At 52.6% G+C, this 23666-nt stretch overlaps 2 long non-coding RNA genes across 2 annotated transcripts; one reads left to right on the forward strand and one right to left on the reverse strand.

The window, feature by feature from the left end:
• Positions 1-8083: 8083 nt before the first annotated feature.
• Positions 8084-16924, reverse strand: LOC144380083 (uncharacterized). The gene is made up of 2 exons (XR_013443865.1): positions 16846-16924; positions 8084-8601 (listed from the first exon to the last, which is right to left on the reverse strand). It is a non-coding gene; the product is annotated as an uncharacterized LOC144380083 (long non-coding RNA).
• On the forward strand, positions 16351-22365 carry LOC118547063 (uncharacterized). The gene is made up of 3 exons (XR_004922918.2): positions 16351-16411; positions 20349-20452; positions 20720-22365. It is a non-coding gene; the product is annotated as an uncharacterized LOC118547063 (long non-coding RNA).
• The last annotated feature ends 1301 nt before the right edge of the window (positions 22366-23666 follow it).

Consider the following 23666-nt stretch of genomic DNA (forward strand, 5'->3'; position numbering starts at 1 on the left):
ATGATTGGGTGTTGGATTCTGTCAAGAGTTTTTTTCTGCATTAATTACTATGCTCATGCGATTTGTCTTCTTTAGCCTGTTATACACTGGATTGCAGTGATTTCAAATATTGAACCAGTCTTACATCTCTAGAATAAGCCCCACTGGATTGTGATATATAATTCTTTTTATGTATTGCCAAATTCTGTTTGCTTATATTTTGTTAAGGATTTTTGCATCTCTGTTCATTACGGATATTGGTCTGTAGTCTTCTTTTTTTGCTCCGTCTTGGTCTGGGTTTGGTATCAGGGTAACACTGCACTCATAAAATGAATTGGAAGTGTTCCCGTCTTTTATGAATTCCATTTCTTTAATAGTTACAGTGTTATTCAAATGATTTATTTCAGATTGGGTGAGTTGTGATAGTTTGTGCTTTCTAAGGAATTGGTCCATTTCATCTAAGTTGTCAAATTTATATGTATGGAGCTGTCCACAATATTCCTTATTGTCCTTTGGATGTCTTCAATGTCTACAGAGTACCTCCTATGCCATTCATGATTTTTGTTTTAAGATTTTATTTATTTATTTGACAGAGAGAGACACAGCGAGAGAGGGAACACAAGCAGGGGGAGTGGGAGAGGGAGAAGCAGGCTTCCCGCGGAGCAGGGAGCCCGATGCGGGGCTCGATCCCAGGACCCTGGGATCATGACCTGAGCCGAAGGCAGACGTTTAACGACTGAGCCACCCAGGCGCCCCACCATTCATGATATTGATAATCTGTGTCTTCTTTCTCTTTTTTTTCTTTGTCAGTCTTGCTAGAAGTTTCTTGACTTTATTGATCTTTTCAAAAAACTAGCTCTTTGTTTCTGTGATTTTCTCTATTCTTTTTCTTATTTTAATTTTATTTATGTTTGCTTCTATACTTATTATTTCTTTCCTTCTGTTTGCTTTGGGTTTATTTTGTTCTTTTTCTAGTTTCTTTTAAAAAAACATAATACTATTAGATCAAAACTGTATTTAAAGTTCGTACTTTGCAGGGGGGATATTTCATTCACATAGAATTGTTCCTAAAGTCTAGTTTCATAAGGTATGAGGTTGGATGAATGATCTGAGACTATCTTTTTAATGTAAGCATTTGGTACTATAAATTTCCCTCACATCACTGCTTTAGCTGCAGCCCACAGATTTTGATATGTTGTGTTTTTGTTGTCATTCAGAAGTATGTATTTTTTCAGTTTCTTTTGAGACTCCTTCTTTGATCTATAGATAGTCTTGAGATGCATTGTTTAGTTTCCAAGTGTTCAGAGACTTTTCTGTTCTCTTTCTGTTATTGATTTCTACTTTGATTCCCTTATGGTCAGAGAATACACTCTGGTTTCAATCTTTTAAATTTGTTGAGCTTTCCCACATACCACCTGCCTCCACACATGTAGAGTCTCACCCATATTCAACACCCCCCAGCACAGTGGTACATGTATTACAATTGATGAACCTACATTGACTCATTGTTATCACCCAAAGTCCACGGCTTACATCAGGGTTCACTCTTTGTGTTGTATATTCTATGGGTTTGGACAAACGTATGATGAGATGTATCTACCATTATAGTATCATGTAGACTATTTTCACTTCCCTAAAAATCCTCTGTGCTCCATCTATTCGTCCTTCCCTCCCCTCACCCCTGGCAACCACTGATCTTTTTACTGCCTCCATAGTTTGCCTTTTCCAGAATGTTGTATAGTTTGAATCATACAGTATGTAGGCTTTTCAGATTGGCTTCTTTCACTTAGGAATATGCATTTATGTTTCATCCATGTCTTTTCATGGTTTGATGGCTCACTTTTTTTTTTTAACCACTGAAATAATATTCCATTGTCTGAATGTACCACAGTTTATTTATCCATTCACCTACCGAGGGGCATCTTGGTTGCTTCCAAGGCTTGGCAAGTATGAATAAGGCTGCCATAAACATCTGTGTGGACCGTAAGCTTTCAACTCCTTTGGATAAATACCAAGGAGCACGATTGCTGTATCACATGATAAAAATGTGTTTAGTTTTGTAAGAAACCTGCAAACTGTTTCCCAAAGTGGCTGTACCATTCTAAATTCCCACCGGCGATGAATGGGAGTTCCTGCTGCTCCGCATCCTCGCCAGCATTTGGTGTGAATGTTCTGGATTTGGGCCATTCCGGTAGGTGTGGAGGGGTAAAAATGAAATGTTTACAAATTCCATTTATAATAACACAAAAAGCATAAAATGCTTGGTAGTAAATTTACTAAAACAATGAAATTAAAGAAGTCCTAAGATAATGGAAAGAAAGAGTATGTTCATGGGTCGGAAAATTCAGTGTTGTGAAGAGGTCAGTTCCCTTCCATTGACCTGTAGATTTAGCACAATCCCAATTATAATCCCAGCAGCCTTGGGAAGCACATACATTGTCAAACTGATTCTAATATTTATATAGAAATTTAGGGGGCTTGGGTGGCTCAGTCGGGTAAGCGTCTGATCTCGGGGTCCTGGGATCAAGCCCCGCATAGGGCTCCCTGCTCAGCAGGGAGTCTGCTTCTCCCTCTGCCTCTCGCCCCACCCCGCTCGTTCTCTCTCTCTCTCAAAAATAAATAAATAAAATCTTTAAAAAAAAAGAAATTTAAAGGACATAAAGTAACCAAAAACTTGCTGTGAGCTGGGGAACTCACATTCTTTGGTTTCAAGACTAAGGGATCAAGGCAAAACAAACAGATTAATGTAACTCTTAGCGAGTCCAGCAGCAGACCCATGCTTACACAGCATGTTGATTTTTGACAAAGGGGCCAAAGCATTTCAGTGGGGAAAAGAAGTCTTTTGGACCAATGGTGCCAGAACAACTGGATGTCCACATTGAGAAAAATGAGACTTGATCCTTGCTTCACATTATACACAACATTTAACTCAAGATGGATCATAGACCTACATGTAAAAACCAAAACTATAAAGCCTCTAGAAGAAAACATAGGGAAAAAAAATCTTCATAACCTGTAAGCTGGCCAAAATTTCTGAGGTGGGACCCAGAAAGCATTAGCCATAAATGATATCGATAGTTTCCCTTCCTCACAATTGAAAACTTCTGCTTACTGTTAAGAAAATGAAGGGGTGGGGCATGCCTGGCTGGTTCAGTCAGTGGGGTATGCAACTCTTGATCTCGGGGTCGTGAGTTCAAGACCCATGTTGGGCGTGGAGCCTACTTTAAAAAAAATTAAATAAGTAAATAAATAGTTATTTAAAAAAAGGAAATGAAGAGGGAAACCACATACTTGGAGAAAACATTGCAAAATATATATCTGATAAAGGGCTGGTATCCGGATTATATAGATAAGTCTAATGAAAGGGCACATGCCCAATTAAAAATGGTCAAAAGATTTGAACAGACACTCCACAAAAGTATGTATGCAGAAGGCCAGTGAGCATATTTTTTTTTAAGATTTTATTTATTTATTTGAGAGAGAGAGCGGGAGAGAGCACAAGCAGGGGGAACAGTAGAGGCAGAGGGAGAAGCAGACTCCCCACTAAGTGATCCCAGGACCCCGGGATCATGACCTGAGCCCAAAGCAGACGCTTAATCAACTGAGCCATCCAGGCGCCCCCAGTGAACACATTTAAAAGTGCTCAACATCCTTTGTTATTTGGGAAATGCAAATTAAAGTCCATGAGATACTACTATGGCATCTCATGATTAGGAGAGTTTATGGTTAACATTTTAAATGATGGACAACACCAAATATTGGGAAGGACACGGAACAACCAGCTCTCAGAAATTGCTGATGGGGACGCAAAATGTTACAAGTACTCTGGAAGAGTTTCCTTGGTTTTCTATAAAGTAAAACATACACCTACCCTATAATCCAGCAATTCCAGTTTTAGATATTTTCTCGAAAGAAATAAGTGCATATGTTCACAAAAAGATTTGTATGGGAATGTTTATAGCGGCTCTTTAATACCCCCCCACAACTGGAAACAACCCAAATGTCCATTAACAACCCAAATGTCCAAACACAATTTGTATGTAATGGAGAATACTATGGGATACTACTCATCAGTAAGATGGGAATGAACTATCAGCACACAACACAGAGAACTCACACAGACATTACGCTGAATGAAAAAAGCCAGACACCGAAAAGCACAAACTGTATGATTCTATTTATAGGAAGTTCTGGAACAGGCCCAAAAATATTCCGCGGTTAAAATCAGAATATTGGTTGCCTTTGGGGCTGCAGGATCGTCTGGGAAGACACAAAGGTACTTTGGGGGATGATGGAAAGTTTCTACGGCTTGATAAGGGTGTGGGTTACATAGGTGTCTGCGGTGGTCAAAACGCATAAAATTGTACACATGAGATTTATACATTTCACCATGTGTCCATTTTACCTTAAAACACCCTGAACTGTAAACAAACGAAGATTCAAAAGGACACTAAACCGGGCAGCAGGCATTACGGCAGAATCACAGCCCCCGTGGACACGTCCCTCAGGTATGCAAAGAACCCACAGTTGGTTGGTTCCCTCTTCTTGGCCACCCTCACGCCTGGCTGGGGCAGAGTTCCTCGCTGCACTCACTGTACCTGCTGGAAGAGGCCAAGTTCTCCCAGCTGCGGAGGCCACTGGCCCGTGGCACCTGCCAGAGCCTTGCTTTGCCTCTCAGCAGCCGGGATCCGAGGATGAACCGTCCTCCGTTACCAAAGCCCAACGTTACTTCCCGGTCACCCTCTCCCTGGGCACCTTCAGGCCCCAGCAGGTGAGAAGCCGCTGGCCTGCTCCCCCCTCCCCCCAGTCAGAACTGGGCTGGAAACGGGGCGCCTTGGTTCTAGTCACAGCTTTGTGGCCATTTCCCTGCGAGAATCGGAGCACGTCCGTTCATGAGCCACCAAATATTCATTGAGCCCCAACCACGTGCCAGGCCCTGTTTTAGGTTCTTGGGACAACCCTGCCCACACCTGATTTTAGGCCAGTGGACCCATTTCAGACGGCCTCCCAGAGTTACAAGATCATGAATTTGTGTTGTTTTAGGCCATGGAGTTGGTGGGAATTTGTTACTGCAGCCATAAGAAACAAAAACGCTGACTTCAACAATAAGCCCGATATATAATAAGCAGATTATCCATGATGGGTTAGAAGGTGATGGGCCAATAATTCTGGAATCTTCTTTGCCTTAGAGGAAGGTGGCTCTGGAGATGAATGTCTGCTTGCACACATAGTAATTGGGCAACCAGTGCATGACAATTCTGTGAGCTCCTCTAAAGAAGAAGCCTTTGTTTATCGTGAGGAGGGCACCTGCGTACAGTGATAAAGTTCTGTTGCACTTTTAAGTAAAAATAAAATCCAGAGGGCAAAAGTGTAATTCCAGGTGGACCACTTTGTACTTATGCAGAGTTTCATTGTATTAAAATGTGCAAATGATCGCCCGTAGAGCACCCTCATTTACAGGATGGGGAGACTGAGGCACCAGAAGGAACAGCAACCTGACCCAGGGCTATGCGGTGAGATGGTGGCATCTCGCCTCCGCTGGGCTGGCAGTAGGGTCTGGGTTTCCCCTCCACCTGAGAATCGCAGCTTCTCTCTTGCACATGAAACAAAGGCACCGTGCCTGCTCGCACACCTTCCCCCCAGAGAAGCCACCCAGCCTGAGTGCGCTGCTGGCGTCAGGCTATCCAAGCTGGCGGGATGGGAGAGCCCACAGGAGCCTCGCCCTGCCACCCGCATGGCTCGCGAGCATCTCAGCTTCTTGGCTTTCCTCTCCCACGAATGCCTTTTCCTTGTTTAGCCAACCCATGAGTCTTTTCAGGAAGCACTCCATCCCTTTTCCTTTCCTCGGAAACCCTGTAGCTCTCCATGTCCCACAGAAACACCAAGCTTCCTTGGGGGCTGGGGAAACAGGGGTGGGAGACAGGTGTCACCTGGGAGAACAGAGGGAGTGCAGCTGTCGCTGGGGCCCCTGAACTCCTGTCCTACAATAGGAGGGAGAGCCTGGCGTCAATGGCTGCAGAAGCCAGCTGGGAGATGGAGGGTCCGAAACTGCTCGGAGGCGGACACAGTTCTAAGGACTCATTTGTTCCTGCAGGCAGCTCACCACCTCCGTCCTCATGCAGGCTCCCGGATGCAGGACCTCGCCCAGCTTCGTGTCACTCTCGCCCAGCGTCGGCGTCGGGCACAGCCCGTGCTGGACAAACATGCGCAGGATTTAGGAAGAGGTCTGGTACTCCTCTTTCAAAGCACTTGCCACAATTACATAATCCTATCACTTCCGCTTGCTCAGAATCCCAGTCTTGTTTGATGACACTGAGGCCAGCCCCAGGGGATCAATCACCGTCAGTCCAAACCATTCATGGCAATCCTGTTCCCCATTTTTAATGATTGGGATGGAGTGAGCATGTGACCCAAGTCTGCTGGGCGCTTTGGGGAAGATTCCCTCCCCTCCCCCCCCAACTTCACACTCATAGAGAGCTGTTCTGGATGCTGGTGGGTGAGGATGTGATGCCTGGAACTGTGGCAGCTTCCTTGCAATAATGAGGTGACAATTGTGAGATTAAAAAAACCTCAGGGACAATAGAGTTAAAGGGCAGAAGGTACCAGTTCATATGTCAGTCTATGTAGCAAAGCAATTTTGAAGATGTGATTAAGTTAAAAATCTTAATCTTGACTCTTGAGGAGCCTGGGTGGCTCAGTCGGTTAAGGGGTGACTCTTGATTTCGGCTCAGATCATGATCTCAGGGTTGTGAGATCGAGCCCCAGGTCAGGCTCTGTGCTAAGTGTGGAGGCTGCTTAAGATTCTCTCTCTTTCCCTCTGCCTCTGCCCCTCCCCCCTCTAAAAAAATTGGTAATCTTGCACTCTTAAGCCACTGGACTGACCCAGTACTACTTCTTATCCCAGGAATTTTTTTAATGATTCATTTATTTATTTGAGAGGGGGGAGGGACAGAGGGAGAGAATCCTCAAGCCGACTCCCTGCTGAACTCAGAGCCTGACATGGGGCTCAATCCCAGGAGCCATGAGATCAAGACCTGAGCCAAAATCGAGAGTCCGACACTCAAATGACTGAGCCACCCAGGTGCCCCTTATCCCAGTAGTTCTTTTTTTTTTTTTAAGATTTTATTTATTTGACAGAGAGAGACACAGTGAGAGAGGGAACACAAGCAAGGGGAGTGGGAGAGGGAGAAGCAGGCTTCCCACGGAGCAGAGAGCCCGATGCGGGGCTCGATCCCAGGACCCTGGGAGATCATGACCTGAGCCAAAGGCAGACGCTTAACGACTGAGCCACACAGGCGCCCCATCCCAGTAGTTCTTGAATAAACTTTATGATTCAAGCCACTCAGAGTCAGGTGTTCTGTTATGGGCAGCAACAAAAGTGTTCAAGTGCACACCTATTCTTCTACCAAAACCATCAACAACTCTCCATCCAACTTAGCTCAAGGACTAAAAGCCTTAGCCCAACCCCCAAGCCTGTGCCTCACTTTGCCAGCCATACCTCATCTCCCTCTTCCCTTTGCTCACTCTGTTCCCACAACACTGACTTGGAGTTTTTTCTTCTGACTCACCAGGCTCGTCTCCCCCTGGGGGCCTTGGCACGTGCTGTCTCCCTGCGCCTCCCGGCATCACCTGGCCAACTTGTGGAGATCCTTTTGGTCTCAGTTTGTATGGCTCTAAGGGAGGCCTGCCCTGTCTCTTCTGGCCCCCATCTCCTTTGGGATTCTGTGTTTATTTACGACCTTACCTGGTAAGTCTCCCCTACCAGGATGAGAGCTTTATCACGGCTGGCATTAAGTCTGTGTTTTTCCCACGGAAGCCCCGGCATGAGTCCTCTTGAGCCCAGAGCAAGTGCACAGTTGTGTTTTTTGAATGAATGAATGGTTCGTGGATCACTATCGTACTGTCTGTGTCCTCCGCTGGACTTTCAAGGTCAGCACCGGGAATACCTCCCCCAGCTAGCACGCATCCTTCCTTCCCTGGCCGGCCCCTACATTCTGTTAGCACTTGATTCATTTGCTTACGAGTTTGACACACACACGCGCGCACACATACACACCACTGTATTCATCTGTTGCTACATAACAACCCCCAAACACACAGTAGCTGAAAACAACAACAAACATTTATTATCTCACTGTTTGTGTGGGTCAGACATTTGGAAGCAGTTTAACCGGGTGGTTTTGGCTTGGAGTCTCTTCGAAGATTGCAGTCAGGTGTCAGCAGGGACAGCAGTCGGGGAAGGCTTGATGAGCCTTCTCCAGAGTAGCTCCATCCAGCCAGGCTCGAGTGCAGCCCTGGCAAGCCCTTGGCCTTGCACAGGGCTGCCTGAGGGTCCTCCCAGCATGGTGGCTACCTTCCTCCGGAGTGAGCAATCCAAGGGAGTGAGGCGGAAGGCACAGTACCCGCTGTGACTTAGCCTTGGAAGTCACGTATTGTCACATACGGTCAGCTCCGTTTGGCTTTATTGGTCACGAAACAAAGGCGGGAATACCCAGAGGGGCCATCTTGGAAGCTGGCTGCCAGGGCCTTAAGCTCCTTCAGAGCAGCCCTGCCTTATTCACCTTGGGTCTCCCTGGGCCCTCTGGGCAGGGGTCGGGGGTGGAGTCCATGCTCAACAAGAATCTGTTGGAAGAATTAATGAATGAATACATTATCTTGCAATAATGAATAGAGTGTCTTACGATACCAGCACGTGCATCTTAGGGCCATTGTAAATGGGATAACGTATGGCGTCCTGAGCCCATGTAAGGAGCTCTGTACCAGCTCCTGTTATTATTACTGAAGGAACTGTCTAATCAAATCTGGTGCCCAGAGAAGGTGTCGTCCATTCAGCCCAGTGCCAGTGAACCTGGCGTATGGAAGGTCAGTGATGGTTGGGGGCATTTGGGGAGAGAGAGATGACTGCTCCCAACCCTCTAGGTGCTGGCGAGAAAGGATCTAATGATTAAGGCTTTTGCAGTGAACACATGGAATGAATGAATCGATGGATGGATGGATGAATAACTGTATTGGGATTCCTCGCTTGACAGTGACATTCTGTCTCCTTGGTGTCTCCTGGTCCCAGCCAGGACTTGGGAAACAGGGTGCTGGACGGAGCTGCTGCAGCCAAGCCTGGGGAGGGCAGGGGCCAGAGTGCTAGGAAAAACGTGTTCTTTGGGGCAAGGGGAAGTGTCAGAAAATGTGGATGGTGTCCAATGGCCCCTGTGTCACTTGCTGGGATTGTCCACGGACCCAGACATCTTCTTGTTGATGCTGGTGGTCGGCAGTGGGGTGATCTTCCAGGTGTCTTCTTGGGGGACCGGGTGACTCCCTCCCCAGCCCATGGTGCGATCCCCCCCCCCCCCCGCCCCCGGAGAGGCTAAATGTCGTTTTTGCACCATCTGGGCTCCATGGAAACTGCCCAGACTCAGTTAATCCCTGCTTCCCTGGCTTTAGGCAAACCAGGTTGATGAGAACCTCTGGAAGCACGGCTAAGGTAAAAATGCTTTTCAGCCTCAGCCCCGTGCATTAAGCGGCAGGGGCTCTCACCTGTGGCTGTTTAACGTAGCGAGTGGATGTTGCTCAATGCAGCCTCTTGTTTCTGTCTTAGCATTGTGAGGTCTTGGGCAGAACATGTCTGCGCTAAGCCTGGTGGTAGGTAACTAACGGGGCCCTGGATGCCTCTCCGTGGGAGGCAGGGGCTGCTGCGAAGCTCCAGTGCTGAGCTGCAGACACAAGACCCTGGACAAATGGCCCAGCCTCTCTGAGCCTCAGTTTCCCCATCAGAAGAGTAGGGGTGGGGACCACAGCATGTCCGAAGGCTGGGAGGACGAAGGGTGCCAGGCACTCAGCCTGGTCCTGGCACACAGCAGACAGCCCAGATGACAACTGTGATGGATGTCACCAGGCACGGGGTTAACAAACCAACCCAAGATTTGCAAAGCCCTGGTGGGTGGCAGAGGCACTCCCCGCCCTCGCTCTGGGCTGGACCCCCACCCCCCGGAAGCAGCCATGAGTATGACATAGACCCTGTATGTAGGTCTGGAGGGGACCTGCAGACGTGGGACAGATCAATTACATCATGGTGTGAGGCCTCTAAACTCTCCATCTGAGTGTTTATTGCTTGGATAATGGGGGGCGGGAGCCCAAAAGACCAAACCAACATCATGATGAAAGAGAAGGGGACAGGGCCGGGCATGTGCTGTCATGGGAGTCAGACAGAATCCTCTTGACTCGGTGTTTTTAGCCAGTGCCAGGGGAGGGAAGGCCTCCTAGGGGAGGTTTATCCAGAGGCCTGGAGACAAAGGAGAGTGGGGCCAGGTCTCAGGATCAGAGAGTGGGGCTGGGCTCGAGGGCAATAGAGCTTGCTGTGGGCCCTTGGGTAACAAGTCAACCTCCCTGTGCCTCAGTCTCCCCTTCTGTAAAATGGGCATGATGGAGATAACAGCTCATCCACTTCTCAGGGAGCTGGTGAGGATGAAAAGAACAACCATGGGGGCTTGGACCAGAGCCTGGAGTGATGGGCTCCATATTCATGTTTCATCAATGAATAAATGTCCTGCCCACCTGTGTGTGTGCCTCGAATGCCTGCAGGCCTGTGGTTCAAGTCAGGGGCGTCTCCCCTTCTCTCCTCTCCCCCTGTGTCCCCACCTTGTCTGGGGGAGGGTATGCCAAACAGAGCATTAACCCCAGTGACCATCTGAGCCCCCAGACCAGTGATCTGGGCCCATCTCTTCATTTCCTAGGAGACGGTGCTTCCTCCCTGCCCTCCAGGTTCTCAAAGTCTGAGAAATCAGTGTCAGACTTCTGCAGCCCAGAGCTCAGTGATATGTCTGCTACACAAGGGGACAGGGGGACGGGGGATAAGGGGACAAGGGGATGGGGGGCTGGGGGACAGGGGGACAGAGGGACAAGGGGACAGGAGGACAGGGCTGTCCCAGCAGCACCAGAACTCTGAGCCATCTTTCTGAACACCGACCCCAAGGGGCTGTGTGGCCCCTACAGGGGGCACTTCCTTGCTCCCCAGCTACATTAGGGACACGACCCCAACAGCGCTTGTCTGTAGGGGTGAGGGTCCCTCCCCCATCCAGAGATTGGGCTGGGAACCTCCGCTCACAGCCCTGCACCCTGCCCTCCCCATCCGCCTTAGCCTTCAGCGGGAGAAACAGAACCAGCAGACCTGTGTGAAGAGACTGATTGTAAGGCCCTGGCTATGCTGCAGGGAGTGGGGCGGCGGAGAAGTGGGGGGACCTGAAGAGAAGGCAGGGCCGGAGGAGCTGCGGGGGCTGGGGGGGCAGGGGGACCTGGGCTGCCGCTGCTGAGCCCCCACAGGCAGAACTCCTTCCCCATCAGTGGAGGCTCCGCTCTGCCCTAGGTCTTCCAAGTGATGGACGCGGGCCCACCCAGAATGTCTGGAACAACCTCCCTCACTCCAGGGCAACCGATTATGGGCTGTAATCACATCTACATGGAACCTTCCGGGCGACACAGAGATGAGCGTTTGATTGAGGAACTGGGGACTGTGTTGATCCTGACATCACACCATCCCTCCTCTGTCTGTGGTTTCTAGTTCCTTCTGCCGGGGTGGGGTGAGGTTGGCAGCCCTCCCAGCTCTCCTGCAGTGAATTCTCACCTGGACCCTCAGCCCTTGGCCCCAGCTCCTCCTCCAGGTGCATGTCCCTTGCTTGTGAAATGTCCCTTCACCAGCCTGGGCAAGCCCCACGTGAGCCCAGCCTGGCGTGGAGCAAGCAGCTCGCCTCGCTGCCCTCAGGGAGCCACCAGCCTCCTGGGGCAGCGAGCAGAGCCCGGAACACCAGCCCGCTGGCTGCTTGGGTTTTGCGGGCCCTGCAGCCATGCTCTGGGCTGGATTCCCCGCTTAGGTCAAGGCTCTGGGCTGCAGGAAACCAGTCCCGTGATTGTTTTGTTTCGATTGCACAATCCTGGCTTGGGAGGCCGGAGCGGACATCTGCTGTTTTGGCCGGCCCAGGACCCACGCCCCTCTTTCTGGCAAAAGCCCCCCGGTTGCCTCACGGGGAATTCCCCTCATGTGCGCAGCCTGGGGAGTGGGCTGTCAGTCCAGATGCCCCTGTCCTTCCCTGCCAAGGGGCGGGTCTGCAGCCCTGGCTAGGTCGTTAGCCCTCCTTCCCTGAGGACGCGGGACTCACTGCTCATCCTGATGGCCAGTCCCTGAGGGTGGTCACTGAGTCTCCCCCGCTCCCCAAGATGCCCGCTATTGTGTGTCCTCACTGGGGACTGCTTGCCTCTCCTGCGTCTCCTTCCGTTCTGAGCTCCTCCTCAGTCTGGCAACCGAGCCCTTCTCCGCTCAAGGTGAACAGCCTGATGCTGTGGCTTACGATCACAGAAACCTGACTGCCTGGAATTGAAGGGCTCTGCCCCAACTCACTGTGTGACCCTGAGCCAGATGTCCCCTCTCTGAGCCTCAGTCCCTCCACCTGCCTGTCTCAGTGCTGACATCCCATGACCCCATGGCTGGTCTGGGCACTGCAGCTGACTGGGAGCGCCACTTCCACTGTCATGGCTCAGCTGAGGCCTTCTCTGCCATGGCCCTGGGGTCCCTGGGGCATGCTTGGGGGAGGGGAGATGCTGGCTGGAGAATCCTTGTTCTTCCTCCTACTGTGTGTGTGGGGGGGTGGGGGGGGGGCAGAAGGATCAATGCACCTGGTACCGAGGCCCTGCTAAGTCCCAAACACAGTCAGCGCTGCACAGCTAAGCTGCTGCTTTAATACCAGAGTGGTCTGTCTCTCTTTAAACCATTATGCCTCAAATTTTTGAGAATCTGGTGAAAGCTCTGGATGCTCCCTTAAACCAGAAAACTCTCCATCCATGTCTCTTCTTTCTCTTTCTCTCTCTCCCTCTGTCTCTGTCTCCATCTCTGTCTGTCTCTCTGTCTGTCTCTCTGTCTGTCTATCTCTCTCTCTCTCACACACACACACAGAGAGAGAGAGAGAGAGGGAGGTTTTAATGCACAGTTTCCTGAGGAACAGCCTTCAAATGCCTGGCCTGACCCTTAGGAGAGCAGCCTCTGGATTTATAGGACAAATGACCAGCTTTGGCACACAAGTCAGGGGCCGGGCCCTACAACGAGGTGCTTTGTGAACACCCGTTCATCCACCTAAACAGGATAACATTTGTGGTACACATCGCTATGTTTTCACTAAATCCTGCTTCATTCTTTACCTCTTGGGCATGTAGCTGGACTACATTTCCCAGCCTCCCTTGCAGTTCGTTGTGGCCACATGACGAAGCTCTGGCCAATAGCATGTGAGTTGAAGTGATGCCCCCCCCACCATCGCCCTGGGCCATAAAATTCCTCCTTTGCCATCCTCCACGCTCTCTTTCCCCTTGCCCGAGATTATTGCAGAGGAGGACAAGGCCCTAGAAAATGATGAGACAGGAGATGAAGGAGCCTGGGGCCCCTGAGTGAGCAGAACCCCACCCCCCCACCCTCCACCAGCTCACAGCAGACTAATGTGAGCAAGAAAAAACTTTTACTATTTGGGGGCTCTTTGTTATATCTGTTAGCCCAACCTGACTGATACAACATTGTTATTATCCTCATCCAGAGGATCTTCACTTCATTTTAAAGGCATCCATCTTAGGTTTCCTTTAAAACAGCAAGCTTCTCCACCACCTTCAGCCTGGAATCCCTGAGGCTGGAGAGTATGGACCACTGGTCCTGTGCCCAGTGCCCCCCTGAAATCAGGACCCTGATTTACCATCTGTGTGGCCTTTACCCCTTGCCCTCAGGCCCTCCACCCTCCCCTTGCTCATTTCATTGTGTCTGTAGTCTATGGTCTTCTTGTTCCATCCATGGCCTCCCATTTCTTTGGCCATTGTCTGGGGTCCAAAGACTAGGGTTCAGGGTCTGCTGTATCTGTTTTTCTCCCTGAAAACTGACTCTTTGAAGTCAGGGCCCAGATGCTTCGCTGCTGAATTTCCTCATGCCTACAACAGAAGACGAGCACGCAGGGGGTGCTTCTGAAATGCTGCGGTCTTTGCAAGTCCACAGTGTGGAAGGCCTGAGAGCTTGTTCCCAGCATCCCATTTTCCTGGAGCACGTGGATTCCAGAGGGGTTCGCTGGACTCTGCCTATGTCTCATTTCCTAAATGGACTCAACAAGGCTCCAGGAAGGTGGAGGCTGGGAATCTGGGCCCATTTCCCAAGCACAAAGTGCACCCCAGCCCCCGCCCTTGGCCCCTACATGCTGGGAGACGGAGGGACAGGTCAGGGCCCGTCACATCCCCACTGTGGGCAACCCTTTCCACCCCGTTCCTCAGAGGGACGACTGGCTCCACCTTCTCAATACTTCAGTGGGCCTCCAAACCACCTAAGCCCTTGGTTATCTTTCTAGTAATAGCAGCATTAACTCGACTTGCTGTGTATGCGTCAGGTCCCAGGCTAAGCCATCGACATCCTAGACCACCCTGATCCCTCACTCCCAGGGACAGGACAAATGCCACACTGTCTCCATTTTACAGATGAGGAAGTTGAAGTTCGGTGAGCCGCTGTCCCAGCAGCCCCAGGACCAGCAGAGAAAGCAGCGTTAGGGGGCTGGCCAGGCAGGTGTGTTTTGGTGGACAGGGCTGCCCAGCCGGGGTGGGGATGGCGGGGGGGGGAAGCTGGGAAGAGACGAAGAAGGTGACCCCCCCCCCCCCGCCTCAAGGGGACACCTGGGGGCAGCTCCCATGCTCGCCTGGCGCTCCGGTTCCGCTCTGCCCCTCCCCTCCTTTCTCCTCTCCGTGGGTCCTCGTCCTCTGCCAACGCCACCAGCCAGTTGGACCCCACCCTGGAGCTCGGCCCCTCTCCCTCTCTGGCTCCCACCATCGGAAGCGTCTGCCGTGGGCTTGGCTGTTCCGTTTCTCGTGAGCAGACCCAGCGAGCGCGGCTTCTCCGAGGCTGTGTGCTCACTTTGCAAAACCGCAGAAATTTATAGCCCAAGTAATTGATCACGGTGCTGCTGCCTCCCCTCCATCTCTCTCGGGCTCCTAATTCCCTTCTCCCGCTCTCCTTTCTCTTTTTTCTCAGCACACCATCTGTGGTGTCAGAGAAAAGGAAGCCAAGGTGGGGGGGGGGGGATTCTAGTCCCAGTTCTGCCAATTATGAGTCACATGAACCTCAGTTTCCCCATCCGCACAACAGAGACGCTAATAATACCCGTTCACAAGGATGCTAGGGCCGTGAGGACCCATATGATGTGCCCTCACCCCGCAGAGCAATCCTGTGAAGTGGGGGGTGGCCCTGGGGCCCCCTTTCCTGATGGGGATGCTGGGGCCCAGAGAGCTTGGGGCATTCACTCAGGCTCAGAGAGCTGGTAAACGGGGAGCCCTGGGGCTTGCACTTGAGTGATTGTGCCCCAAAGCCCAAACCATTAGGCTACACTGCCTCCCCTCCCCACAGGCCAATCGGAGCAGAGGTGATCCTGGCCAGGCCCCCGGCCCCTGGGTCACTGCAGCCGGAGGCTAACTATGGGGGAGAAGAGGAGCCCCCTGACACTCTCCTGGATCAAGGCCCTTGACTAGAGTCTGGGTGACTCTGGGACCTAAGAGCTTGCCCGGCCCTCAGATTCCTTCTCTCCTTCCAGAGACCCCATGTGAATAGGGGCCTCCTGTGGGCCGGCCTACACTTGCCAGCTTCCTGGTGCCCCCAGGGGGGTCCACAGAACCTTTCAGAATGACCCACAAACAGACTCTGCAGAGCACTTCACTTGCCCTTCAAGAGGCAGATGAGGCACCCAGGCCTGGGAGAGGCCGCGCAGGTACCCCCACTCCCACCCCCTGCCTGTGCCCTGCAGGCCTGGCTGGAAAGCCACCTCCTGACTCCCATTCCAGTGCTCGCAGGCCGGCAGCCATTCCTGCCCCCTTCTGTTCAGTTCTGGCGGTGGGGGGAGAGTATTTCCAGGGGGTGAGAGCTTGTCTTTTCCCTTCCACTGCCCTCTCTTTCCCCTTCTCAGTCTAGCTCTGTGTCTGCCTCTCTCTGCTGGCCCCCAGCCTGCAGGTAAGGACTTGCTTTCCTCCCGTGCAAGGCCACACGCCAAGTGCAGAGCCTCTCGGGCTCCCTCAGCCTCCGAGGGCGCCTCTGCGCGCAGCACCCGGCCTCCTCCCTTCCCCATCGCAGCCCGGGGTCCGCAGCTGGGGGGCAGCCGGTATGTTTTGTTCCCCCATTTCTGGAAGGACAGGAGGCTCCAGCCCCTGCGGCTTCCTGCTCCCGCCCGGCTGGCGGAGATGAGAGCCGGCTGCAGAGCTGGGAGCCAGGCACCAGCACACAGAACAAACAGAATTTTTTTTTGCAACTAGAGGGGGAAGCACAGAGCTAAAAATAAAACGAAAAGATCAGTATCTGTCAGTCTGACAGCTGATTGGCTGCTCGGAGATGCATATAATTACCAGCAACTGGCTCTGGGTAGGCAAAGCCGGGAGAAACTGCTGAGATGAGGTTAGGATTTAACCTTTACATTCTGGAGCCACCGGAAGCCGAGGGGAGGACGACGGGCGTCGGTGCTAATGAGGCTGGGGGTGGGCGGGGGGGCGGGGGGCCGCCGAGTCCGGGGGAGGTCCCGGGGGCTCCTCCGGGAAGGCCCCGGGAGCCCTCCGCCCTGGCTGCCTCCTCCATCAGACTGGGAGTGCATCTGATTGGGCGGCCTGGAGGCAGTGGTCCTTCTCCCCGCCCCGCTGGGGGTGGTGTCTTTCGGGAAGCCGGGGTCTCATCCGGGACTGAGTGAGGGGGGCTGCCTAGGGCCCTGGGCCCCTCTCAGACTGGCCCCCTGTGGAGGCCCACCCCATCCCCACCCACATTCCTCAGCCTTTCCCAGGCTTGGTGTTGGTTTCTGCAACCCATGGGGGGCTCCCTCCATCCTCACCCCGAGTCACCCCCTCTGGGCTGTTTCCTGCCCCACCTGGGGAGGGCATCTGGGCACCTCCCGCTTGTCCTAGATCCCCGGAGATAGACGAAGACGGCAGGACTAGAGGGATGTTGGGATGCGTCCCTAAGCCTCAGTTTCTTCACCAGTAAAATGGGGGTGATGGTAGCAGGCCCACTGACCCCGTGGCAGATCCAGGGGTGCGTGGGGCCCAGGCTTGCGTCTTGATTCTCGCCTGAGCTGGGAGCCAGGAGACGCAGGCTCTAGTCCCAGCCGGGGTTGATCCCTTTCTCTCTTAGGACTGGTCTCCCCATCTGTGAATTGAGAGTAAGAGCTCTGGTCCCCTGACCTCCCAAGGGGGCACGGTGCTCCAAATGGGCTGGCAGAGGTGAGAGTGGAGGTGACGTTGGAGGTGATGGTAGGAGAGAGCTTCATTCTGTTCCTGGAGCCCACCACTTTCTCTCTCCAGGGCCTCTGCCTGGAACTCCCTTCCTTCCTCTCCAACCCTTCCCTTCTGTGCCCTTCCTCTTGGAAGCCCTCCCTGACGCCCTGGCTGGTCCTCTTGCGCCGCACCTGGGGGTCTCACCTTCTGTTCAGGGCCCCTCGAGAAGGGAGACCTACAGGTCCCTGATGTGGGGCCTACCCTGTGGCCCTGGCAGCCACCTTGGGCCACACTGCCCAGGCTTAGGGCAATCAGTGGCCTTGGTCGGTGGGGAGCCATCTTTCTCTCCCCTGTCTCAGCAGGCCCCAAATGCCTGGGGAACCCCTGGCCTGGCCCTCTGAGCACTGACATTTTGAGGTGACACCCAGGGAATGCTGCTTCTGCGCAGGAGGGAGGGGAGGGGGAATGCCACCTTAATGTCAGGGCCCTGGCCCTTGCTGCCCCCTCCTCAGAGTTTGCCTGCGCAGCACGGGTCCTTTTCCTGAGCTCTGTGCGGCAGTGGGTGGAGCTGCCTGGGTGCTAGGACCTGGGCAGCCCAGACTCCCCGGCAGGAGACCCTGCCCAGAGCTCCTAACTGGGGTGGGATGCAAAGGGCAGGTGGGGGAGGGCAGGAGAAGGAGATTGTCATGGTTCGCACTCATACTTCCCAGCCTGGCTGTGTCTGCCCATCTGAGACACTCCAAGGCATATCTCACGGAGCGCCCACGAGGACTCCTTGAAGGCAGGACTGTTGTTGTTTACATTTTGCAGACGAGGAAACTGAGGTTATTGGAGCAGAGAGTCTTGAGGATGCTTTTGTGGGTGGTGTGCCTAGGAATTCTCCTTTGGGGTCTCTGTGAGAGATTAGGAGCATTTAAACTGCTTTCCAATGATTGGGAATGTCAGAGCGGTGTTTCTTTTGAACGCCCCCCCCGCGCCCCCCCCCCCCCCCCGCGGTGATGAGACTGGGCCCCAAGGCTGCCCGGTTTTATTCAGGTTACAGGGATCATAAAAGCAACCCCAGCGACCAGAGCTGCTTTCACCGACTGAGTGTTCGGCACCTCTTCAATGGACATATATTGCTGAGACCCCAGCACCCAGACTAGCTCCACAAGATGCAGTGGGACAGGAAAGCTTTGCTGGACTCATTTCAGATGAAGAGACTGAAGGTCAGGGAGGTCCCATAGCTTGCCAGGAGGGACCGCTGCATTTCTGTAGCTTGAGAGCCTGGATTCACATCACCAGCTCACCCAGCTGCTTGAGAGACCCTTCGGGAAAGCTACAGAGCACGGATCCTCCCACCCCCCACCCTCCACCAACTGTTCTCAGGTCTCATACTGAAACCCAGGAGCCTTCTAAACTGAATCTGCCCCTTCCCCCCCTTTTCCTTGCTTACTAAGGAATCAGACAGAAGTCGGCCGGAGGTAGCTCGGTCTTAGGGAATTTGCACTCTTCCAGAGTTGGTGGTTTTTGTGTGTGACCTGGTTCAAACCTTCCTTCTTTGTCCTTTTGGTTCCCACTCAGAGAAATCTTTGAAGTGGATTTGGCCTTCCTATATGATTACTGGCCAGGTTAATTCATATGTGCAGTTGGTCACTGTTGCTTATCTCTGTGTTGGGGCCCCTGGTTCTGGGGGGTTTAAGCAAGCATCTCAGAGAGGCCAGGGGTTAGAAACCCAAGATGCTAATAGTTAAGAGCTTGACTCTACCACTGAGTGACCTTGGGAACCTCATCTGACCTCTCTGAGCCTTGACTTCCTCATCTGTAAAATGGGGACATGCATGTGTCAATCTTCATGCCTATCTGTAGGTGGGGAGAAAGAGGTCAAGCTCTCTCTTTAAAAAAAAAAACAAAAACATTTTCAGGGCACCTGGGTGGCTCAGTTGGTTAAGGGTTGAACTCTTGATTTCTGCTCAGGTCATAATCTCGGGGTTGTGGGATCGAGCCCCGTGTCAGGCTCTGCACTGGGCATGGAGCCTGCTTGAGATTCTCTCTCTCCCTTTCCTTCTGCCCCTCCCCCCCGCAATTTCCACAAATAGCATAAAATTTTTATCCCTATACTTTAAGAAATGTTGGTTAAAAAAAATCTGTCCGAACACGTCTGAGCCCCTGCTGTGTGTCCAGCATTGCACTGGGCCCTTGGAAGACTGGATGGTGATATCCCACTTGAGGGCGTGTCATGCATGCTAGGCACGAGTGAAGGAAGTCTTCACCTGCTCAGGCCACCCTAACACAACCCCTGGGATGGCCTTTTCCTGGGTGAGGAGAAAGAGGCCCAGAGAGGGGAAGTGACTTGTTGAAGATCCTGCTGGGAGAAACTGAGAGGCCAGGCTTTGGATGTGGGCGCTTTGCTCTTAATGAATAAAACAGAGCCCCGCTTCCAACAGGGGCTCAGTTTGGTGGGGGAGACACACCCTCAGGACTTTGAGTGCTGACTGTAGGGCACCAGGCTTTTAGGGCATAAAGATGAACCAGAGATGGTCCCTGCCTTAGGGGAGCTACATCTCCTAGGACAGACCAATGAAAACACCTGGCGGACCAGGGGGCACACAAGCCTGGGTAACTGATGCATCCCAGAAAGAACCACTGGGAAAACTCCCACAGGACCTTGCTTTAAAAAGCCCCCTCATTGGTGCATCGACATCAGAGTTCTAGGCCCTTTGCTGTGGCTGAGGCCGATGGTGCATTTTTTATATCGCAAAATAGACTCCTCTTGTGTTGTATTTGAAGCCCAGTTTGGGGGCGCCTGGGTGGCTCAGTTGGTTGGACAGCTGTCTTCGGCTCAGGTCATTATCCCAGGGTCCTGGGATCAAGCCCCGCATCGGGCTCCCTGCTCAGCGGGGAGCCTGCTTCTCCCTCTCCCTCTGCCCCTCCTTCCTGCTTGCTCTCTCTCTCTCTCAAATGCATAGGTAAAATCTTTTTTCCTTAAAAAAAAAAAAAAAGAGAGAGAGAAGCCCAGTTTGCTTGGCATTCAGTCAAGTGTTCTAGTCCGCGGTCTTGAACTAAGGTCTCCAGCTCCTGTTACTCAGACATGTGACAATCATTTTTATGAAATCACTGTGCCCCTCCCCCTCCCTATCCTGTGCCCGAAGTCTCAGATGGAAGGACACCTTTCAGTGGCCCTGAGCTCTGGGGTCCCCACCACCACCAAGACATCTTCAGATGGCGGAAGCTGGTCTTGGCAACGGGCTGCAAGGTGAGATCGTCAGTTGATTGCGAGTCCTCTGCATCCACAAGACTTCAGAGCCCTGGGTCTTCAACCTCTGAGTGCTCCTGGCTAGTACCTACAAGGCCTCACACCTCCTCTGGGTATGGGGTGGAGGTGGGGGGGGGAGGGATGGAGGGCAAGGGTCAGCCTAGAAAGAGCAGGAGAAGCACCAGCCCAGACCCACATGCCCAAGATGGGAAGGAAGGTGCCGGGTGGAGGGAAGCCGCACTGAGAGGTCCGTGCCCCATCTTGCAGCTTTCTACGAGAAATTCACGTTCCTCTGTGGCTGATTTCCAATATGCTCCCCTGAAAACCTGCAAACAAGAGCCTGCACATCATCCTCAAGGACAGCTTTCGCTGAGAACTTGGTCTGAAGAGCATCCAGCGAGGACCTGGGATGTGCGCACGGTTGGCCCCGCCCCATTGTCCTTTGCTTCCTGGGGCAGCCTGAGGCGGCCCAGCGCTGCCGCCCATGGGGGCTGTCCCTACACCCCAGCACCCCAGCACCGGCAAGGCTGGGAGGGGGCTGGGAGGCCCCCGCCTCGTTTTAAAGAAAATATGGGAAAGCAGTTGCCGCTGCTGAAAAAAAAAATGGAGACACTTGCCCTCTCTTCGGTAACTCAAAGTTCTAAATGAATTCCTCTTGCTCTCTACACTCCCTCCAGAAAAGTCCCTCCTGCTGTTATTTGCCCCAAGGCCCATGTTTGTCCAACAAGCAAACTGCATTTGGGAAGCCTTTCACATTTTAGGTTAATCAGGTGCAACAAGGATGCCTGTTCAAATCCCATCATTTCCGCCCCCCCCCCCAGCCCCCGGAGAGTCTGAATGACTCTGTCCAAACATCTGTCTGAATGTGGTGGATTGATAGAATCCCACCCAAAGTGAAGAAACGGGATGGTGTGTGTGTAGCTCGCAGTGGCCTGGTCATCAGTAAAGCCATGGTGACCATGGGAAATTGCAAGAAGCTGTAAACAGCATGGAACGCCCCCGCAGACGGCTTTTGAGGGCCCCCCAGGGAACCCAGTTTGGGAACCGTGGGGCTAAGCCAGCTAGGATGGAGGCGTAACTCTTTGACAATCCCACAGCCACTCCCACTTCCCCATGGAGGGAGTCCTCACGCAGCAGAGTGCTCTGGAAAGCTATTGAGACATCGTGACTCTGCTGGTATTTGGCTGTGTGACATTGGGTAGATGGCTTTCCCTCTCTGAGTTTCTGGGTCTCACTGCCTCCCTCCTGGGTTGTGAGTGGTCCGTAAGGCCTGGGTGTCTTTCCTGTTGTCATAACCTCTTGTTCAGGTCTCCTGACTTCCCACCCCTCATGCCCTGACCATGTCACTGGATATCTGTGACGAAAGCGGGTGCAGAGGGGTAGAAGGCACCTGGAGCCCTTCTGAGAAGCCATCTGTGATGGGATAGAGAGCCTGGAAGGGGAGGGAGGAGCCCAGGAGCGGGCAGGCTGGGGACACCTGGACATGGTAGTTCTGGGAAGCATCTGAGCGCTCCCCAACTTTAATATGCCCCAGATCACCTGGGGATCTTGTACGACAGCAGATTCGGATGCAGCAGGCCTGGGCAGGGGCTCCCAGGTGAGGCAGCTGCTGGGGCTGCACTCTGGCCCAAGGAGGAGGCCAGGCCACTGGTATCCGGGAGAGATGGCTCCAGAAAGGCCTGAGAGCCCCAGAATGTCCATGCCTGGAAAGACAACGCAACATGAGGGTAAAATTATGTTTTCAACAAAAGAAAAGCCCTCTGCCTCCTAACATGTAGAAAGATCTCTCTTCCCACCCCCACGCAGCCCCAGGGGCCCGAAAGAATGCGGTTTTCTCAGCACAGCTTCCCTCGCTGAAGGGGGTGGATTCGCTCTTAAAAAGTTGCCTGTAAAATGAATTTTTCTATATCAAATGCTATTTTCCAGCGGTTCGTGTTTTAAGACCAGGGTAGCATTCCCACTGAGAAATTTCCAACTCTGGGGCCTTGGCATTGAGGATTCGACCCTTGCCCACTCGAGGGGTGGGGAGGGCACAGCAGGCCCACGTGCCAGGGGGCTACGGAACCCAGGAGAGCTGGCGCTGCAGAGTTTGGGAACTAAATCTGAGCCCTAAATGGTCCCCTAATGGTCTGAGGTCCGTGGCCAGACACTGGCCTGGCACCCCTGACCAATACCACAGAGTGTTAGACTGGTGGGACCGGCGGGACCCAGGGCAAACCAGCCCCTCAACTGGGAAAGGGGCCCGGACAGGCTGTCTGTCATGGCGCGCCGGCCACCATGGCTTTGTGTAGAATACCATAGGCCACACTCTGAATGTCAGGCTGGGGGTGTTTTGTTTTTACACTGGGCACAATCCTTTACTGTACTCAAGGAACTTGCTGTCGTGACAATTCGGCTGTTTTTCCCAAAGAGCGCTCTGAAGCTCTGAGGCCAGAGTTCCACAAAGACTCCTGAGAAATGCAGGGTTAGGAGAAGGCTGTAGGTAAGGCTTGCCCAGAGGGGCAAGGCTGTAGGAGAAGGCTTGCCCAGAGGGGTCTGCTGGGATATGCCAAGGAGTGCTGGGCATCTCAAATAAGAGATTCAAGTCATGGTCTGCCCGCAATGGACAGACTGTGCTTTTCCGGAGCCTAGTCTGGGATCAGTACTCCATAGAGCACACTGCGGGAAGCAAGTCAATGAAAGGCTCTCATAACTAAAAAGTCTCCCCGTTCCTGTATTAGTTACCTACAGCTGCATAACAAATCACCCCAAACTTAGGGGCTGAAGACCATAAGCATTTATTCTCAAAGTTTCTGTGGGTAAGGCATTGAGAAGTGGGTTAGCCAGATGATTCCGGCTCGTGGTCACTTTTGAGGTGGCTGCCAAGGTGTTGGTGGGGGCTGCATCATCTGACAGCTTGACCGGGGCTGGACAATGGGCTCCTAAGATGGTGCACTCACAGGGCTGGCAAGGTGGAGAGCTCAGTTCCTTGCCACAGTTCCTTCCTTGTAGGGTTGCTTGAGTGCCCTTACAACATGGTGGCTGGCTTTACCAGGCTGAGTGACCCAGAGAGCAAGACTGAAGCCATGGCGCCTTTTATGACCTGACCTTGGGTCATTTCTGCTGCATCCTGTTGGTCACACAGGGCAGCCCTATTCGCCGTGGGAAGGGCCTACGGAGGTGTGAACAGCAGGAGGTAGGAATCGTCTGGTGACCATCTTGAAGGCTGACTGCC

This window comes from Halichoerus grypus, chromosome 14, assembly GCF_964656455.1.
Source record: "Halichoerus grypus chromosome 14, mHalGry1.hap1.1, whole genome shotgun sequence".
Classification (NCBI taxonomy): domain Eukaryota; kingdom Metazoa; phylum Chordata; class Mammalia; order Carnivora; family Phocidae; genus Halichoerus; species Halichoerus grypus.